This window comes from Balaenoptera borealis (assembly GCF_965194805.1).
Source record: "Balaenoptera borealis genome assembly, chromosome: 7".
In the NCBI taxonomy this organism is placed as follows: domain Eukaryota; kingdom Metazoa; phylum Chordata; class Mammalia; order Artiodactyla; family Balaenopteridae; genus Balaenoptera; species Balaenoptera borealis.
Window position 1 is genome coordinate 86,958,444 of NC_138864.1, and position 19,615 is coordinate 86,978,058.

General features: G+C 36.6%; 1 pseudogene across 1 annotated transcript; it reads right to left on the reverse strand.

Annotated features, from left to right (window-relative positions):
• Positions 1-15,407: 15,407 nt before the first annotated feature.
• Positions 15,408-19,404, reverse strand: LOC309632209 (purine nucleoside phosphorylase pseudogene; annotated as a pseudogene). The gene has a single exon. The product of its transcript is annotated as a purine nucleoside phosphorylase pseudogene (transcript).
• Positions 19,405-19,615: the final 211 nt, after the last annotated feature.

Consider the following 19,615-nt stretch of genomic DNA (forward strand, 5'->3'; position numbering starts at 1 on the left):
TTACAACAAAGGCTAAAGGAACTTCTCTAGGAAGGAAACACAAAAGAAGGGAAAGACCTACAATAACAGACCCAAAACATTTAAGAAAATGGTAATAGGAATGGATTAAAATACAAGAATGGATGTGAATGGATATAAATACAAGACCCGTATATATGCTGTCTACAAGAGACCCACTTCAGACCTAGGGACACATACAGACTGAAAGTGAGGGGATGGAAAAAGATATTCCATGCAAATGGAAATCAAAAGAAAGCTGGAGTAGCAATACTCATACCAGATAAAATAGACTTTAAAATAAAGAATGTTACAAGAGACAAGGAAGGACACTACATAATGATCAAGGGATCAAGCCAAGAAGAAGATATAACAATTGTAAATATTTATGCACCCAACATAGGAGCACCCCATTGCATAAGGCAAATACTAACAGCTATAAAGGGGGAAAATGACAGTAACACAATCATAGTAGGGGATTTTAACACCCCACTTTCACCAATGGACAGATCATCCAAAATGAAAATAAATAAGGAAACACAAGCTTTAAATGATACATTAAACAAGATGGACTTAAGTGATATTTATAGGACATTCCACCCAAAAGCAACAGAATACATTTTCTTCTCAAGTGCTCATGGAACATTCTCCAGGATAGATCATATCTTGGGTCACAAATCAAGCCATGGTAATTTTAAGAAAATTGAAATTATATCAGGGGTCTTTTCTGACCACAACGCTATGAGACTAGATATCAATTACAGGAAAAAAACTGTAAAAAATACAAACACATGGAGGCTAAACCATATGCTACTAAATAACCAAGAGATCACTGAAGGAATCAAAGAGGCAGTCAAAAAATACCTAGAAACAAATGACAATGAAATCACAATGGCCCAAAACCTATGGGATGCAGCAAAAGCAGTTTTAAGAGGGAAGTTTATACCAATACAATCCTACCTCAAGAAATAAGAAAATCTCAATTAAACAACCTAACCTTACACCTAAAGCAACTAGAGAAAGAAGAACAAAAAAATCCCAAAGTTAGCAGAAGGAAAGAAATCATAAATATCAGATCAGAAATAAGTAATAAGGAAATGAAGGAAACAACAGCAAAGATCAATGAAACTAAAAGCTGGTTCTTTGAGAAAATAAACAAAATTGATAAACCATTAACCAGACTCATCAAGAAAAAAAGGGAGAAGACTCAAATCAACAGAATTAGAAATGAAAATGGAGAAGTAAAAACTGACACTGCCGAAATACAAAGGATCATGAGAGATTACTACAAGCAACTATATGCCAATAAAATGGACAACCTGGAAGAAATAGACAAATTCTTAGAAAAGCACAACCTTCCAAGACTGAACCAGGAAGAAATAGAAAATATAAACAGACCAATCAAAAGCACTGAAATTGAAACTGTGATTAAAAATCTTCCCACAAACAAAAGCCCAGGACCAGATGGCTTCACAGGCGAATTCTATAAAACATTTAGGGAAGAGCTAACACCTATCCTTCTCAAACTCTTCCAAAATATAGCACAGGGAGGAACACACCCAAACTCATTTTATGAGGCCACCAACACCCTGATACCAAAACCAGACAAAGATGTCACAAAAAAAGAAAGCTACAGACCAATATCACTGATGAACATAGATGCAAAAACCCTCAATAAAATACTAGCAAACAGAATCCAACAGCACATTAAAAGGATCATACACCATGATCAAGTGGGGTTTATCCCAGGAATGCAAGGATTCTTCAATATATGCAAATCAATCAATGTGATAGAGCATGTTAACAAATTGAAGGAGAAAAACCCTATGATAACCTCAATAGATGCAGAAAAAGCTTTTGACAAAATTCAACACCGATTTATGATAAAAACTCTCCAGAAAGTAGGCTTAGAGGGAACTTACCTCAACATAATAAAGGCCATATATGACAAACCCACAGCCAACATCATTCTCAATGGTGAAAAACTGAAACCATTTCCACTAAGATCAGGAACAAGACAAGGTTGCCCACTCTCACCACTATTATTCAACATAGTTTTGGAAGTTTTAGCCACAGCAATCAGAGAAGAAAAAGAAATAAAAGGAATCCAAATTGCAAAAGAAGAAGTAAAACTGTCACTGTTTGCAGATGACATGATACTATTCATAGAGAATCCTAAAGATGCTACCAGAAAACTACTAGAGCTGATCAATGAATCTGGTAAAGTAGCAGGATACAAAATTAATGCACAGAAATCTCTTGCATTCCTATACACTAATGATGACAAATCTGAAAGAGAAATTAAGGAGACACTCCCATTTACCATTGCAACAAAAAGAATAAAATACCTAGGAATAAACCTACCTAAGGAGACAAAAGACCTGTATGCAGAAAACTATAAGACACTGATGAAAGAAATTAAAGACGATACAAACAGTTGGAGAGATATACCATGTTCTTGGATTGGAAGAATCAACATTGTGAAAGTTACTATACTACTCAAAGCAATCCACAGATTCAGTGCAATCCTTATCAAACTACCACTGGCATTTTTCACAGAACTAGAACAAAAATTTCACAATTTGTATGGAAACACAAAAGACCCCGAATAGCCAAAGCAATCTTGGGAAAGAAAAACGGAGCTGGAGGAATCAGACTCCCTGACTTCAGACTATACTACAAAGCTACTGTAATCAAGACAGTATGGTACTGGCACAGAAAGAGAAATATAGATCAATGGAACAGGATAGAAAGCCCAGAGATAAACCCACGCACATATGGTCACCTTATCTTTGATAAAGGAGGCAAGAATATACAATGGAGAAAAGACAGCCTCTTCAATAAGTGGTGCTGGGAAAACTGGACAGCTACATGTTAAAGAATGAAATTAGAACACTCCCTAACACCATACACAAAAATAAACTCAAAATGGATTAAAGACCTAAATGTAAGTCCAGACACTCTAAAACTCTTAGAGGAAAACATAGGCAGAACACTCTATGACATAAATCACAGCAAGATCCTTTTTGACCCACCTCCTAGAGAAATGGAAATAAAAGCGAAAATAAACAAATGGGACCTAATGAAACTTCAAAGCTTTTGCACAGCAAAGGATACCATAAACAAGACGAAAAGACCACCCTCAGAATGGGAGAAGATATTTGCAAATGAAGCAACTGACAAAGGATTAAACTTCAAAATATACAAGCAGCTCATGCAGCTCAATATCAAAAAAAACAAACAACCCAATCCAAAAATGGGTAGAATACCTAAATAGAATTCTTCCAAAGAAGATATACAGATTGCCAACAAACACATGAAAGGATGCTCAACATCACTAATCATTAGAGAAAGGCAAATGAAAACTATAATGAGGTATCACCTCACACCAGTCAGAATGGCCATCATCAAAAAATCTACAAACAATAAATGCTGGAGAGGGTGTGGAGAAAAGGGAACCCTCTTGCACTGTTGGTGGGAATGTAAATTGATACAGCCACTATGGAGAACAGTATGGATGTTCCTTAAAAAACAAAAAATAGAACTACCATATGACCCAGCAATCCCACTACTGGACATATACCCTGAGAAAACCATAATTCAAAAAGAGTCATGTACCACAATGTTCACTGCAGCTGTATCTACAATAGCCAGGACATGGAAGTAACCTAAGTGTCTGTTGACAGATGAATGGATAAAGAAGATATGGCACATATATACAATGGAATATTACTCAGCCATAAAAAGAAATGAAATTGAGTTATTTGTAGTGAGATGGGTGGACCTAGAGTCTGTCATACAGAGTGAAGTAAGTCAGAAAGAGTAAAACACATACTGTATGCTAACACGTATATATAGAATCTGAAAAAAAAATGGTTCTGAAGAACCTAGGGGCAGGACAGGAATAAAGATGCAGATGTAGAGAATAGACTTGAGGACACGGGGAGGGGGAAGGGTAAGCTGGAACGAAGTGAGAGAGTGGCATTGACATATATATAGTACCAAATGTAAAATAGCTAGCTAGTGGGAAGCAGCTGCATAGCACAGGGAGATCAGCTCAGTGCTTTGTGAGTGGTAGAGGGGTGGGATAGGGAGGGTGGGAGGGAGATGCAAGAGGGAGGGGCTATGGGGATATATGTATACGTATAGCTGATTCAGTTTGTTATACAGCAGCAACTAACACAACAATGTAAAGCAATTATACTCCAATAAAGACGTTCTGGATTATAAATACTGTGCTATTTGAAATCGGGACTATTGTTTGAGAATTTTGTTGTTTACATTTCTCCGTGACTTGCGCTGGCCGAGCTGCATCTTCTGCAAAGGCAGTCACTTCCTGAAAGGGTCCTAAGCATGCCTTAAACCAGCCCAAATACCTGTAAGATCCCATACTCTGGCCATGACACTAGTAGGGTGTCATTGTTCTGGCTTGAGTGCAACAAAAGAATGACACTGATTACATTGAGCCTTCGTTCTACTAGGAAGAAGACAGTAACAAATAATCTGGATAATTTCAGAGAGATTGAAGTTCTATGAATAAAATAAAACAGTATAATGGGATAAAAATGGGGACTCCAGGCAAGAGAAGGAAGCTGTATGAGAGGGTAGTCAGGCAATTTTATGAGAAAGCAATATTCGGGTAGAAACTTGAGTGAGAAAAAATATTTCAAGGAGAAAATTTTCAGGGAGAACTCATTGTAAATGTAAAAACCCAAAGCAGAAATGAGCCTGAACTGTTCCAGGAAAATTAAGACAGTCATGAGGGCTGGGAGCACAGGGAGTGATGGGGAAGTGGTTCAAGATGAGGTCTGGGAATCAGCCAGGAACAAGATCATTTAGTGCTTGCAGGCCATGCTAAAGAGCATGAATTTTATGCTGAGCATAAAGGAAAGTTGTTAAACAATTTTACACTGGGAAGTAAAATTTTCTTATTTATATTCACAAAATTACTCTGATACATAATAATGAATTCCAGGGGCAAGAAATATACAAAAGACCAGGAAAGAGGTTATAGCAGTGGACCAAGGAACTGAGGATACAGAGGTAGAGTGTTAGCATTGGAAATGGCAAAAAGTAGTTAGTTAAGGGATAGATTTCAGAATGTTATGGCATAGGCACCATATTGAGGAACTGATGGGTAATTTATATTATTGTTATTATTGTCATTGTTATTATTCAAGAGAAGATGTTGAATTTTATGAAATATGTCTTCAGAATTAATAGGGGTAATATTATAATTTTTCCCTTTTGATTATTAAAAGGTATTTAATATTAATAAATTCTTGCATTTCTGGAATTGTAGTTATTTGGTCTTGCTCTATTAATCCTTTAGAGTGCTACTGCATTTTCTTTGCTAATAATTTACTCAATGATGTTCACAATGACACATAAAATTACAATTAACTTGTAATTTTTATCTTTGTAGGATTTTTAAAGCAGTATTCATGTGTGCTTAAGAATGTAGAAACTTTTATTTTTTATATCTGGATTAAAATATTTTATATGGCTTTAAATAATCAGTTCCTCAATGGTTTGGTAGAATTCCCTTGTGAAACTATTTTAACCTAGTGCTTTTCGTTTAGTGTAGCTCAGTGACAGCTTTTTAAATTTCTTCTGTGGCAATTAGTCTGTTTGGAATTATTTTTATATCTTCCAGTCAATTTTACTAATTTATATTTTCCTAGAAATGAATCATTTCTAGCTAGGTTCTCAAATTTATTGCATAAACTTAGGCAAAGTTGTTTCTTATCATTATTTTAATTTCCTCTATATCTTTAGATATTTATTATCCTGTCTTATATTTTATATATTTTTACTTCTTTATTTTATTGTTATTTTAAATTTTTTTCATAACTAGCTCTAAGATTTATGCATTTGTTCTATCTTTTTCTGTTTTCTAATGTATTACTTCTTTTTTATACTTTATTAAATCCAGAATTTATCTTTCCTTACATTTTTCTATTTAACTTCTTCTGGCTAAATTCATGTATTTTCATTCTTTCTTAATTATTGGTGCAAGTATTTAGTACCCCTGATTTTTCTCTGAACATCGTTTTACCTGTATCCATAACTTCTCACGTGGGGTGTTTTTACTAACATTTCTTTAAAGTTCTGATTTTTTAATTGAGTGCTTCTTTTTTTTTTTTAAGGAATTCCTTTATTTTTATTATTTATTTATTTATTTATCTATTTTTTTTTTTAAGTTTAATTTTTATTTATTTATGGCTGTGTTGGGTCTTCGTTTCTGTGCGAGGGCCCTCTCCAGTTGCGGCAAGTGGGGGCCACTCCTCATCGCGGTGCGCGGACCTCTCACTATCGCGGCCTCTCCTGTTGTGGAGCACAGGCTCCAGACGCGCAGGCTCAGTAGCTGTGGCTCACGGGCCTAGTTGCTCCGCGGCATGTGGGATCGTCCCAGACCAGGGCTCGAACCCGTGTCCCCTGACTTTGGCAGGCAGACTCCCAACCACTGCGCCACCAGGGAAGCCCCATGGATTGTCTTTTTTAACATGCAAGTCAGTCTTACGAGCGAGCTCTTACTAGCATCTTTACATATGAGAGAAATGAAGCTTAGAGAAATTGAGTAGCTTTATTGGTAATATGTTTACACATAGAGCTGTCTGAACTTTCAATTTTATAATTCTCTATTTGACATCTTACAGTTTTATATGTATTGTATTATAATCAAAACTGAAACAAAAGTCTTTTTAGACATTTGCAAAAGCATCCATTTTATTACCAAATGTATATTCACTTAATAATTCTTTCCATTTCTGCTCCCTTCCCAAAACTTCACTCCTTAACAATAAAATACGTGGTAGGAATCTGGCCAGATCTTTGTTTGAGAGCTCAGCTTTCTAGCTCAAACTGTCCATTGTTCCAGGACTGACTATTTTCCTCTTTGTTGGAGATTTGAATGAATCACTGGAAATTCTCCAGAGATGGCTTTTAGTGGTGAACACATGCCAGCTATGTCTTCGGTCACAAAGTTGCCTTTGGGCTGCTTGTATTCCCAGCTGAGCAGAAGTCCCTCTGCCCATTCCCTAAACTCATAATGATGGCATTTTACAGGAAGCAGAACTGACTTTAGCATTTCTTCAAAATATTTCTATTGAAGTTTATTTCTAGCTCATTGGACACACATATGACTATTTCTTTGGCTGTCACATGTAGTGTGGTTTAAAACAGACATTTCTTCCTTAAATCTGCCATATTTTTATACTTCTTCTATGGAAAATCTGTAGATGTTGTACCTTTAAATGTATACCTCCCAATTCTCCCAGCCACACTTCTGGATATATTCCCATTCTCTAAAGAAGAGGGTCTGAGGTAAGGATGGAGTTGTCAGGTCTCTAGGGATACCAGTTTGATTCTTCATGTGGGAGGAAAAACAGAGTGCACAGCATAGATATGTTTACCTATATCTAAAAGTATGCATGCCAAGTCCAGATTTACTTGATCAGGTGACATGTGATTATCCTGATAACTGATACCTCAGTCAACCACAGAGATATAGGGGGATGTGTGCATCTTCTGCTTTGGGAAGGAAATGTTTCTGACACCAGAACGGGAATACTAGTTTGAACACTAGTGTTGTCTACCCTTCTATTGTCTATATTTCTCCTAAAACTTTGAGAAGATTGTTAAAATCTCCAAATATAATTGTGGATTTGTCTCCTTCTGCTTTAGTTATGTATTTTGAAGCTCTGTGATTAGGTACATAACATTCAGGGTTGTTATGTCTTCTTGATTAACGGACCTTTTTATCCTTATGAAACATTCCTCTTTAACACACTCCTTTTCTTAAAGTCTATTCTGTCTGATATTAATGTATAATGCCTCCAGTTTACTTCTGACGAGTATTTGCATGCACATTATCTTGTTCCACTCTTTTACTTTTAACCTCTCTGTATCTTTATTTTTAACTTGTGTCTATTGTAGGTCGCATTTATGGATCTCTCTTTTTTTAACCAATCTGGCAACCTTTGCATTTTAATTGATTATTTACTCTATTTACATCTAATGTAATTATTAATAAGATTGGGTTGAAGTCTACCATTGTACTATTTTTTTCTATTTAACTCCTTTTTTTTGCCTATTTTTCCTTATCCTCTGCTTTTTAAAAGATTAACTGAGTATTTCTTAGTATTCCGTTTGATCTCCTCTGGGTTTTTTTGACAGTTTTTTTAAGTGACTGCCCTAGACGTTACAGTAAGCATTTCAACCTACCACAGTCTATCTCAAATACCACTTCATATATAATATAAACCCTTAAAACAACACGTTTTCTTTTGCCTTCTCTCTTCCATTGGTTTATAATTTTCATACATCTTATGTCTATGTATGTGATAAACCCCAAAACTAATTGCTATTATTTTTGAGTCAAAGAAACAATTGTCTTTCAAGAAATAGTTAATGAGGAAACAGTCATATTTATTTACTTATTTAGCATTTCTAGTGCTCTTGATTTTTTTAAATGTGGATCACAGTTTCCATGTCATGTCATTTCCAATCAGCCTCAAGAACTTCCTTCAGAGTTGGCCAAAGACTTAAAAGGATCTCTGCAGATTTCTGAAGGTCCTCTCTTTGCTGTCACCTTCTTTCCTGTACACTGTACTGAAAACTTCAGTCAGCTTAAAATCTTTCACTCCAGTATCTCTTTCCTGTGTCCAACCAGCTTGCTGCTCTCTGGGCCACACTCTTCACTGTGGGAAATAGACACTCTCATATATTGTCATTAGAAGTATAAGTTGATAAAAATTCCTATGGAGTGCAATTTTACAATATCCATTAAACTTAAAATGCAAATATCCTTTGACCCCACAATTTCACCACTGGAAGTGAGTCTCAGATATACTTGTACGTGTGTAAAATGATGTGTGTGTGTTAATGTGTGTAAGTTTATGCTTTGCAGTATTATTTGAACTAACAAATGAATGGAAACAACCCAAATGTTCCTATATTGGATACTACTCTTTAAATTGCTGTGTCTGGGGCTTCCCTGGTGGCGCAGTGGTTGGAAGTCTGCCTGCTAGTGCAGGGGACACGGGTTCGAGCCCTGGTCTGGGAGGATCCCACATGCCGCGGAGTGGCTGGGCCCGTGAGCCACAACTACTGAGCTTGCGCGTCTGGAGCCTGTGCCCCGCGACGGGAGGGGCCGCGATAGTGAAAGGCCCGCGCACCGCGATGAAGAGCGGTCCCCGCACCGCGGTGAAGAGTGGCCTCCACTTGCCTCAACTAGAGAAAGCCCTCGCATGAACCGAAGACCCAACACAGCCAAAAATAAAAATAAATAAATAAATAAATAAATAAAGTAGCTATAAAAAAAAAAAAAAATTGCTGTGTCTTCAAACATTAGCATACTATTCAGCTTTATAAAAGAAAAAGGACACTCTTGGGACTTCCCTGGTGGCACAGTGGTTAAGAATCCACCTGCCAATGTAGGGGACACGGGTTCAATCCCTGCTCCGGGAAGATCCCACATGCCGTGGAGAAACTAAGCCCATGCGCCACTACTACAGATCCTGCCCTCTAGAGCCTGCAAGCCACAACTACTGAGCCCACAAGGCACAACTACTGAAGCCCATGCTCCTAGAGCCCGTGATCCGCAACGAGAAGCCACTGCAATGAGAAGCCCATGCACCACAACGAAGAGTAGCCCCCCTTCACGGCAGCTAGAGAAAGCCCGTGCGCAGCAGAGAAGACCAAACGCAGCCATAAATAAATAAATAAATAAATAAATAAATAAATAAATAAATAAATAAATAAAATAGAATAGAATAGAATAGAATAAGGACACTCTTTATCCACTATATAGAAAGATCTCCAAGATAAATTTGGTGAAGAAAGGCAGTAAAGTACGATGTACATAATATGTGTAAAAAAACGGAAGGAAAGAAAAAGAATCTCCCTTTGTAATAACCTGTATAAGCATAATGAAATTCTGAAAAAATATCAATAATTAGAACCATTGGGAATACATGTAAAGGTGGAGAAAATGTGTAGATGAAATAGTTTATTTTTATTGTTTACTTATACATGCATTTTAAAATTTTAAACTATGTGAAAGTTGTACCTATTCAAAAAATTTAACAAATAGATTAAAATCAGTATCATATAGGGCTAATATATGCACAAAATATATATCTAAGAGGGTTCAAGATAGTGGTGTAGGAAGATCCTGGACTTACCCCCTCCCACAGACACAACAAATCTATAACTACATGTGGAAAAATTCCCTCAAAAAAGAACCTGAAAACTAGATGAACAGAGCCTCCACAACAAAGGGAAAAGGACAGCATCAAGACGGATAGGAGAAGCAGAGATTCGGCCTCACCAAAGAAAAAACCCACATCGCAGCCACAGCGATAAACAATCAAGAGGATTCACAAAGGTAGGAATCTTTTTCCTGAGCAGCCAGGGACTCCAGCTCCACATCAGGCATTGCCACTCCTAGATCCTGCACAGAGGAGACAAGCCTCCAAAACATCTGGCTTTGAAAACCGACAAGGATTATGTCCAGGAACAAAATATAGAACAGGAAGGAATGGAAAACACTCTTAAAGAGCTCATACACAGACTCACTCAACCCCTAAACCAATGCAAAACCACCAGAGTGAAAGGTGCATGGACCAAAGGTGAAGGAGACCCACTAACTAATCTTTAAGCATCTGCTAGAGAAGCAGGAACCAACTGGGATGCCCCCTGGAAACTGAGACCCTGGCAGGAGCCATTTTACAATCCTAGGCTACCTTGCTAATGCCGATTTACTTGCATTGTGGTCAAATGAGACCTTTATACTTTTTACTCTGAAGAAATTATTAGAGTTTTCTTTTTTGGCCTACAACATAATTAACAGGATTCATTCTCTGCTTATAAGATCAGATCTCTGATATAAGTATATACTAAATGAAACCTTACAATTATAAATTTCCTTTACAATCTTGCCTAATATTCAGTCTTTGATCTTTCACAGCCTGGAACACATCTTCTAAAAATTTTAACTCCAATTATTATTTTATTAATTTTTTTGGAAACAAATAGAAGTTTCCATGCTATATAAACCATTACATGAAAGCACCTGCTCTCTTAGGAATTTGATCTCAGTGAGAACAAGCAGTACCTTGACACAGAGGCAGATTGCCAGATGCCTCAAAGATAGAGAACACTGCTTTGTTATTATTCTTTCCTATGTGTTTCTTATTTTTTGGCCAAATTTTATTACTATTCAACTGTATATCTACCAAAAAAATATTTCTGTGCTCTAACATATGACTAGCATTTCAAATAATTATCAATAAAATATAATTCCAACACAATGAGAACCCTAAAATTAAAGGTTCCAAGAATTTCCACTTGATTTTAGCGTATTTGTGTAAATGACCAATCTTTCTTAGCAAAGATTTTGAGAAGAATGCATGTTCAGAAGGCAGAATCATGAACTGAAATACACTGCAAATAGCACTTGCAATGTCAAAGCAACCAAAGCTTCCTTTTGTATACAGATATCAAAGAAAGAACAGATGGTTCACACCACTTTTTTCAATCACACTACTACTTAGAGGGCATTATCTTTGACAATTATGGGCACAAAGACAATTAATTTTACCTTTGCCTATTATGTGAATGTTCTCTTTGTCGGAAAATAAACTTCAGTTGGAGCAACACAGAAAAAGCCAATTCTAGGTTCTTTTAAAAAGTCAAGCGAATGGAGAAAATGTATGGCTACTGATGTATTTGCAGGTTGTGTAGCCTTTGGCTTGCAGAAAAGGTATTCTGTATATCTTGTCAGGAGTATTTCAACTCTTGTTGAAATGGTTTCTGCAATGATAAAGAGCCAAGCCTGGTAAAAGACCCTTTCATAAAATTATAAAACATTAGATAATAGTAGGAATACTAGGGACCATCTGACATGTATCAGTTAAGTTCACTGCAAAAAACAGATGGCATGTCTAAAATAGGATAATTCCAGCAGAGTTTCAAAAAGGCACAAATTACAAAAGCATTGGAAATATGTAGAGAAATGATGAAGGATGATGTAGTGCCCTGGGGTTAGTAATAGTGAGATGTTCTTACTACTCCTAAGCCTGAAGAAATAAGGGGAGGAAGTAGTTACTTGCATGGAAAGGGATACTTGTACAGAGAGTACCAACTTGAGAAGAGTTGTGAACTCAGTTGAAGGACATGGCCAGCTTAACAGTAGTACGTTGAGGGAGCTGAGACAATAAATATCTAACTTTACTCTGCTCCCTTTTTTCAAAATTTAACATCCTTCGTGATAGACTTCAACAAACTAATAATAGAATAAAACTTTCTCAATTACAGTAAAATTTTCCACAATAAAATCTCTAGGCACCAAATTCTTTACTGACAAACTCCTACAAACATTTAATAAAAAGTAACAACTCTATACAAACTCTTCCAAAAAATTGAAAAAGACATCTCATTCTGTAAGACAGCTTTACTTTAATACTAAAATGAAATACATAAAAATAATTACAGGCCAACATCTATCATGAAAAAATGTCATTTAAAAGTTAGCAAATTGAATCCAAGAATACATGAATATGCTAACACACCATAACCTAGTCAGTTTGTCTGAGGAATCCAAGATTGGTTTAACATTTGAAAATTTATTAGTGTAATGCACTATGCTGAAAGAATAAAAAGGGGGAAAACATATGATCATCTCGATAGATACAGAAAACACATTAGACAAATTCAACATTCGTTCCTGATTAAAACTCCTAGTAAAATAGAAGTAGAAGAGAATTTCTTCAACCTTATTAAGAGCATCTATGAAAACCTTAACAAATACCACACTTAATGGTGAAAAACTAAATATTTTCCTCTGGAGATTATGAGCAGAGAAAGGATTCAACAGTCAGTACTTCTATTTAACATTGCACTGGAGTTTCTAGCCATTCAAAACGTCAAGAAAATGAAGTAAAAGGTATCCAGACTGAAAAGGAAGAAATAAAACTGCTCTATTTGTAAAAGACATGATGATCTACAAAGAAAATCCTATGGAATCTACAATAAAAACCACTAGAATTAATAAACAATTTTAGCAAGGTTGCAGAGTATAAGATCCATATCAAAAACCAGTTGTGTTTTTATATACTGGCAATGAACCATCAGAAAGTTGAATTAAAGTAATGTCATTTAACAATAACATCAACACATGAAATTCATATGGATATACATGACAAAAATTGTGAAAGATATGCTTACAAACGAACTACAAAATACTGCTGAGAAATTAAAGATCTAAACACATGGAGACATATACCATGTTCATGGATCAGAACACCCAATATTTTTAAGATGTCATCTCTTCAAGTTGATCTATATATTTACTGCAATCCCACTCAAAATTCCAAAAGGAATTTTGTAGAAATTTACAAAACTGAATATATAATTCATTTGGAAATACAAATCACATAGTTCATTTTTTAAAAGAACTGGAGAACACACATTATCTGATGTTAAGACTTTTTATTATGCTAGAGCAATGAATACAATCTGGTATAGAGTCATGATAGATAAATCAATCAAGGGAGGAGAAGAGTTTCAGAAAATTTTGACAAAATTGAAAAAGTAATTTGCTTCTTCAACAAATAGAACTGGAACAATTGAAGAACCATATGGAAAAAGAGAGAGAAAGAGAATTCAGGAGAGGGAGAACGAAGGAAGGAAGGAAGGAAGGAAGGAAGGAAGGAAGGAAGGAAGGAAGGAAGGAAGGAATGAGAGAGAGAGAGAGAAAGAAAGAAAGAAAGGAAGGAAGGAAGGAAGGAAGGAAGAAAAGAAAGAAAGAAAGAAGGAAGGAAAGAAAGAAGGAAGGAAGGAAAGAGGGAGAAAGGAAAGAAGGAAGGAAGGGAGTAAGAAAGAAAAATGGAGAGAAAAAGAGAAAGAGGGAGGCAGGGAAGCAAGCAAATGCAAAGAAAAGATGCTTAACATTCATTGTTAATTAGGGAAATGTAAATTGAAATCATAATGATGTACCACTACATATTTACTACAATGCCTAAAATTTAAAAAACTGACTTTATCAAGCATTGGTAAGAATTTGAAGGAACTGGAACTCATATTCCACTCCTAGGTGCTTTAGTAAGAGAAATGAAAGTATATATCCATACAAAGACTCTTCTGAATGTACACAACAGTTTCATTTGTAATAGCTCAAACTGAAAACAACCCAAGTGTTCATTACAAGTGAACAGTACACAAAATGTGGTATATCCATATAATGGAATACTACTTAGAAATAAAATAGAATGAACTACTGATACATACAACAATGTAGATGAATCCTAAAATAATTAACCTGAGTGAAATAAAACAGACAAAAAATTTTCAGACTTTATGATTCTACTTATATAATATTCTAGGAAAATCAAACTAATCTACAATGACAGAAACTAGGTCATTGTTTTCCTGAAGAATGGGGTTCCCTCAGTATGGCCAGGATGGATGGATTCCAAGGGAAGACAAAGAAACTTTTGGAGTAATAAGTATATTATCTGTACTGTAGTGATGGCTTTATGGGTGAATATATATGTCAAAACTTATCAAAGTGTACACTTTAAACATGTGTAGTTTATTGTGTCACAATTATACTGCAATCAATTTGCTAAAAACACTACTAAGAACTGAATAGGCAATGAAACACAGGTAGAAAATATTTCAAATGTGTATATCTGACAAAGGAATTGTAACCAGAATATACTTAGTTTAAAAATCTTCTATATCTAAAAAAAAAAATTAAAAACATCCTTTAAATGGGCAAAATTTTAAACAGATATTTCACAAAAGAAGATATATAAATGGCCAATGCTAAGTGTATGAAAAGATGCTGAAATTTTCCATCATCTTGGAAATGCCAATTAAAACCACAATACATATGACTACATACCCAGTACAATGACTACAGTAAAAACACTGACAGTCCAATGTTAGCAAAAATATGGAGGTACTAGAAATCTCACACATTGCTGGTGGAAGTGTAAAATGGAAATAATTTTTCAGAAGTGTTTGGAAATTTCTAATAAAGTTAACTTTATGTCTTTTTTTTCCATCTTTCTCTTTATTCTCAAAATATGATATTATAAAAGTCCAAAAGGAATAGGCTGTTCCTTGTGTGGTCTCCAGTGCTTTGAGGAGGCAGAACTGAGCCCCCAGGAATGTGAGAGGATCATCTCAGGAAGCTAGCAGTAGCTACTGTGCTGAGTTCGACGGCCGCAAGTCAAATCCTGGGCATATCCTCGGATGTATGGTAGGGCTTGGGCTCTGGTTCTTGAAGAGGAATAGGGGTGGAAATCATTTTGAGATGACAACTGAGCAGAAGAGGACTCAGCACCAGAAGGGTCTGGTGGGACAAGTAGGGAGGGCAACACTCCTTTCTGCCACTACCTAAGGGCAGAGGCATGTGATTCCAGCAAGAGGCCAAAGTAGGTGGCAGCTCCTTGGATCCCATACAGGAGAGGCCAGACCACTCCAGGGCTGGTTAACTGGCATCATAAGACAGTGGAATGCTAGCCAGAAGAATGAAGACAAACTGTTCCAATTTCTGAGCAGCTTGCTTCCCAGCCTCTAGTACTTTCTCATGATTGGCCTTCTCCTGGCTTTCATAATCCAAGATGACCTTGTTATGGATGAGGGAGAGGCCAAAGACTCCAAGTCCACAGTGCCTTGCAACTATAACATCTGGTACTGTGCTCATGCCAACAGCATCCACCCCCAGCTTCTGCGACAGATGACACTCTGCCACAGTCCCAAAACTGGGGCCCGCTACCATCATGTAGGTGCCTTCCTGTAACTCTCTGTTCCCCCATTTGTTTCCAGGTACTATGAGCCTTCTGCTTCATATCCTGGTCATAAGAGTCAGACATGGCAGGGAAACTAACTTCAAACCTCTCACCACTGGGCCCTCTGAGAGGGTTCTCACTGCGGAAACAAGATAGGTTGATGTGATCAAGGATCAGCCTGATATCTCCAACCTCAGACTTGGAGTTGACCCCTCCAGCTGCATTGATGACCACTAGGGTGTCCACACCCAGAAGCTGGAAAACCCTCACTGGGCATGTCACCTTCCAGAGCAGGTAGACTTCAGACATGTGGAACCTGCCCTGCATCATCACACAGGCTCTGCCATTCAAAATCCCAAATACCAATCGACCAGCATGACCTGGCACTGTACTTTTGAGAAAGTTTGGTATTTGGTTGTAGTCAAAGATCTGGGCCTGAGTTAATCTGTCAGTCAGACCTCCTAACCCAGAACCACAGATCACTGTCACTTGAGGTCCGTGTTTGCTGTAAGACGAAAGCCACTTTGCAGTGTTCTGATAACCGTCATATGTGAATCTAGACTCTAGGATGGGAATCTGTGACAAGCACGTGGGTTGAGAAGACCTCTTCCCTGTATGTGGGTGGGGGAGTAGGGTCCCTCTAACCTCCCTCCATAACGCCTGCGTGCGGGCGCACGCATGCACACACACCGGCTCCTTTTGCCATGTCATCTTTATGACTGGGATATTCACCCATAGGAATTTGCTTAAAAGAGATAAAAACATTTGTGCACAGAAAGTCTTTTTTCACAAGAATGTTCATAGCAGGGATTTTTTTGGGTTTTTTTGGTGTTTTATATTAAAAATGAACTGATCTTAATATGAACATATGCATGGCTGATATATTTGAGAAAATTCTGAAATTTTCCTTCTTCATTTTTTCTCTTTTGTAATTGAAATAGAACTGACATTTAACATTATTAGTTTCAGGTGTACAATATAATGATTTGATATTTGTATATAGAGCAAAACAATCACCACAGTAAGTCTAGTTAGTATCCATCACCACACATAGTTATAATTTTTTTTCTTGTGATGAGAACTTTAAAGACTTATTCTCTTAGCAACTTTCAAATATACTATACAATATTATTAGCTATGGTTACAACGCTATACATTATATCCCCATGACATTTATTTCATAACTGGAAGTTTGTACCTTTTGACCACCTTCACCCATTTCATGCACTCCCACTCCCCAACCACCTCACCCCTAATTCTGGCAACCACAAATCTGTTCTTCATATGTATGAATTTGTTTTGTTTTGTTTTTTAGATTCCACATATATGTGAGATGATACAGTATTTGTCTTTCTCTGTCTGACTTATTTCACTAAGCATAATGCCTTCAGAGTCCATCCATGTTGCTGCAAATGTCTAGATTTTCTTCTTTATGGCTGAATAATATTCCACTCATAGCAGTTTTATTCACCATACTCTAGAACTAGAAACAGCCCAAATGTCTATCTTCAGGACATTGAATAAACAAATTGTGATATATTCATACAATGAAATATTACTCAACAATAAACAGGAATATACTACTGAAATATGCAATAACATGAATGAATCTCAAAAACACACTGAGCAAAAGAAGCTATACATAAAAGGATATACTGTTAGGTTTCATATAGATGAGGTGCTAGAAAAGGCAAAACTCATTTATGGTATTAGAAATTAAAAAGTGGCTACTTCTACTGAGTGTGGGGCAGGAGTTGACCCCAGACATTTGGGGGTGATGGACAGACATATTCTATATCTTGTTTGAGGTAGTGTTGCACGAATGTACACAATTGTTAAAACTCACCAAACTGTATGTAAATTAGACCTCAGTTGAAATAAAGAAGAAAAACCAGTGAGTTAATCTCTAGGTAACAAGACAAACGAATATTCCCAGTGGAAATGAGTCTTCAGATTGTGTTTTAGATGAAATGACCCCTGAGAACCCATAACAATCGATTCTAAGCCCAGCCAAACTATCATTCAAACAAATAAAGGCTCTTTGAGATATGAAGTGACTCAAGTGTTTTTCTTCTCAACATGCATTATTGGGGAGTTGATTAAAATATTCTCTAGCAAAATAAGAACGTAATTAAGAAAGAGAAAGACATGATATCCTAAAAAACAGTGAATCCGAAGTAGGAGGAAAGTAGAAGAAATCTCCCAAATTAACAGTTTTATGGATATGTAGACTGATTTGTACAGATTGGAGGATGAGGAGAGAGAATTCCAAGAAAAGAGGTAAATTCTTGAGACATACGATTTAGAACAACTTAAGGAGGTGATAAATGTTAATTGTGTATGAAAAAAAGAAGGTAATCAATCTTAAACTTTAAGGAATGTAGCCCCTATATGCCCAAATAAAGAAACTCAGAATGAAGACAGTCTGGTAAGAAGCATGGATTCCTTTAAATGTAGATTGAACAGTAAATAACTGTGGCAATTCTTGAAGTATTTAAAGTAATTTTTCCCTTAATTTTAGAAGGATCCTCTAGAATCTAATAGTTCTTCTGTTTAAAAAAATAACAAATTCAGCAAGTACTTCAGTTTCAAATCAAATTCTTTTCCTTCTGTTTAATTCATATAAAAATAAATTTCATACCTTCTTACCAAAAATATTATATAATGTAAACTATCATCCCATTGTTATGAAAATTACTTCTCAGACTATTTATCTAACCATACATCCTTCCATATGTATATATGCACAAAGAGCTGACTGGAATCATGCCCATCTGATGCTCATTATATTTCTCAGTGGTGGAGTTTGGGTAACTTTTTTTTAACTCTCAGTCTTACACATTTTTATAATGATTGAATTTTTACAATAAGAATGTATCATTTCCATAAAGACAAGGAAGAAGAAAGCTTTAATAAAGGAATCTTCACCAAAGTGTGAGAAATGTATTATAGCTTAAGTCTACATAGGGTGCTGTCATTTTAGCAGGGAAAATTCAAAAGCCAGTCTCCACAAGCATGGGAGCTGACAGGCTGCTCATCCATCTTTACTACTATACTCCCTCGAGCTTGACAATTGCCCTTGTAGCTATGGCCTCCTCTCCCCCTTGACCTGAATGCCTTTCCTTGGAGGAAATTGTCATGACCACAAAACACTGCACCCAATGTGCTTGGTGCAACAGAAACAACTGCTTAGTTGTTTTGCTCTCAATTCCCATAGAATTCAGAGAGATACAATAAACTATTTAGAGGAGCAGAAGCAAAAGTCCCTCCATCAGTTATTATCCCAACAGGGTTTAGATAACAACAAGAATAAATTTGAGATATTCACGTAAGGAAGTCCAAAAAATAAGAAAAGAAATGCATATGTCACAAACATATGCCTATTCGTTCAACGTGTTCCATCCTTATTTATCAACTATTAGCTTTTCTGACACTGTACCTGGTGCTGGGTATGTAGGGTAAACAGGGTAGACCTGCCTCTTGCCTACTTGTCACTTCAGTTTAGTGGGGAAAAGAGAAAATAATCAAGTGAGTAATTGAAAATTGTGGTCAGTACTTTAAAGGAAACAAACGGCAGTTGTGATTAAAAATAATAATAATAACAGGGTGGGGCTTCCCTGGTGGCGCAGTGGTTGAGAGTCTGCCTGCTAATGCAGGGGACACGGGTTCGAGCCCTGGTCTGGGAAGATCCCACATGCCGCGGAGCAACTAGGCCCGTGAGCCACAGCTACTGAGCCTGCGCGTCTGGAGCCTGTGCTCCGCAACAAGAGAGGCCGCGATAGTGAGAGGCCCGCGCACCGCGATGAAGAGTGGCC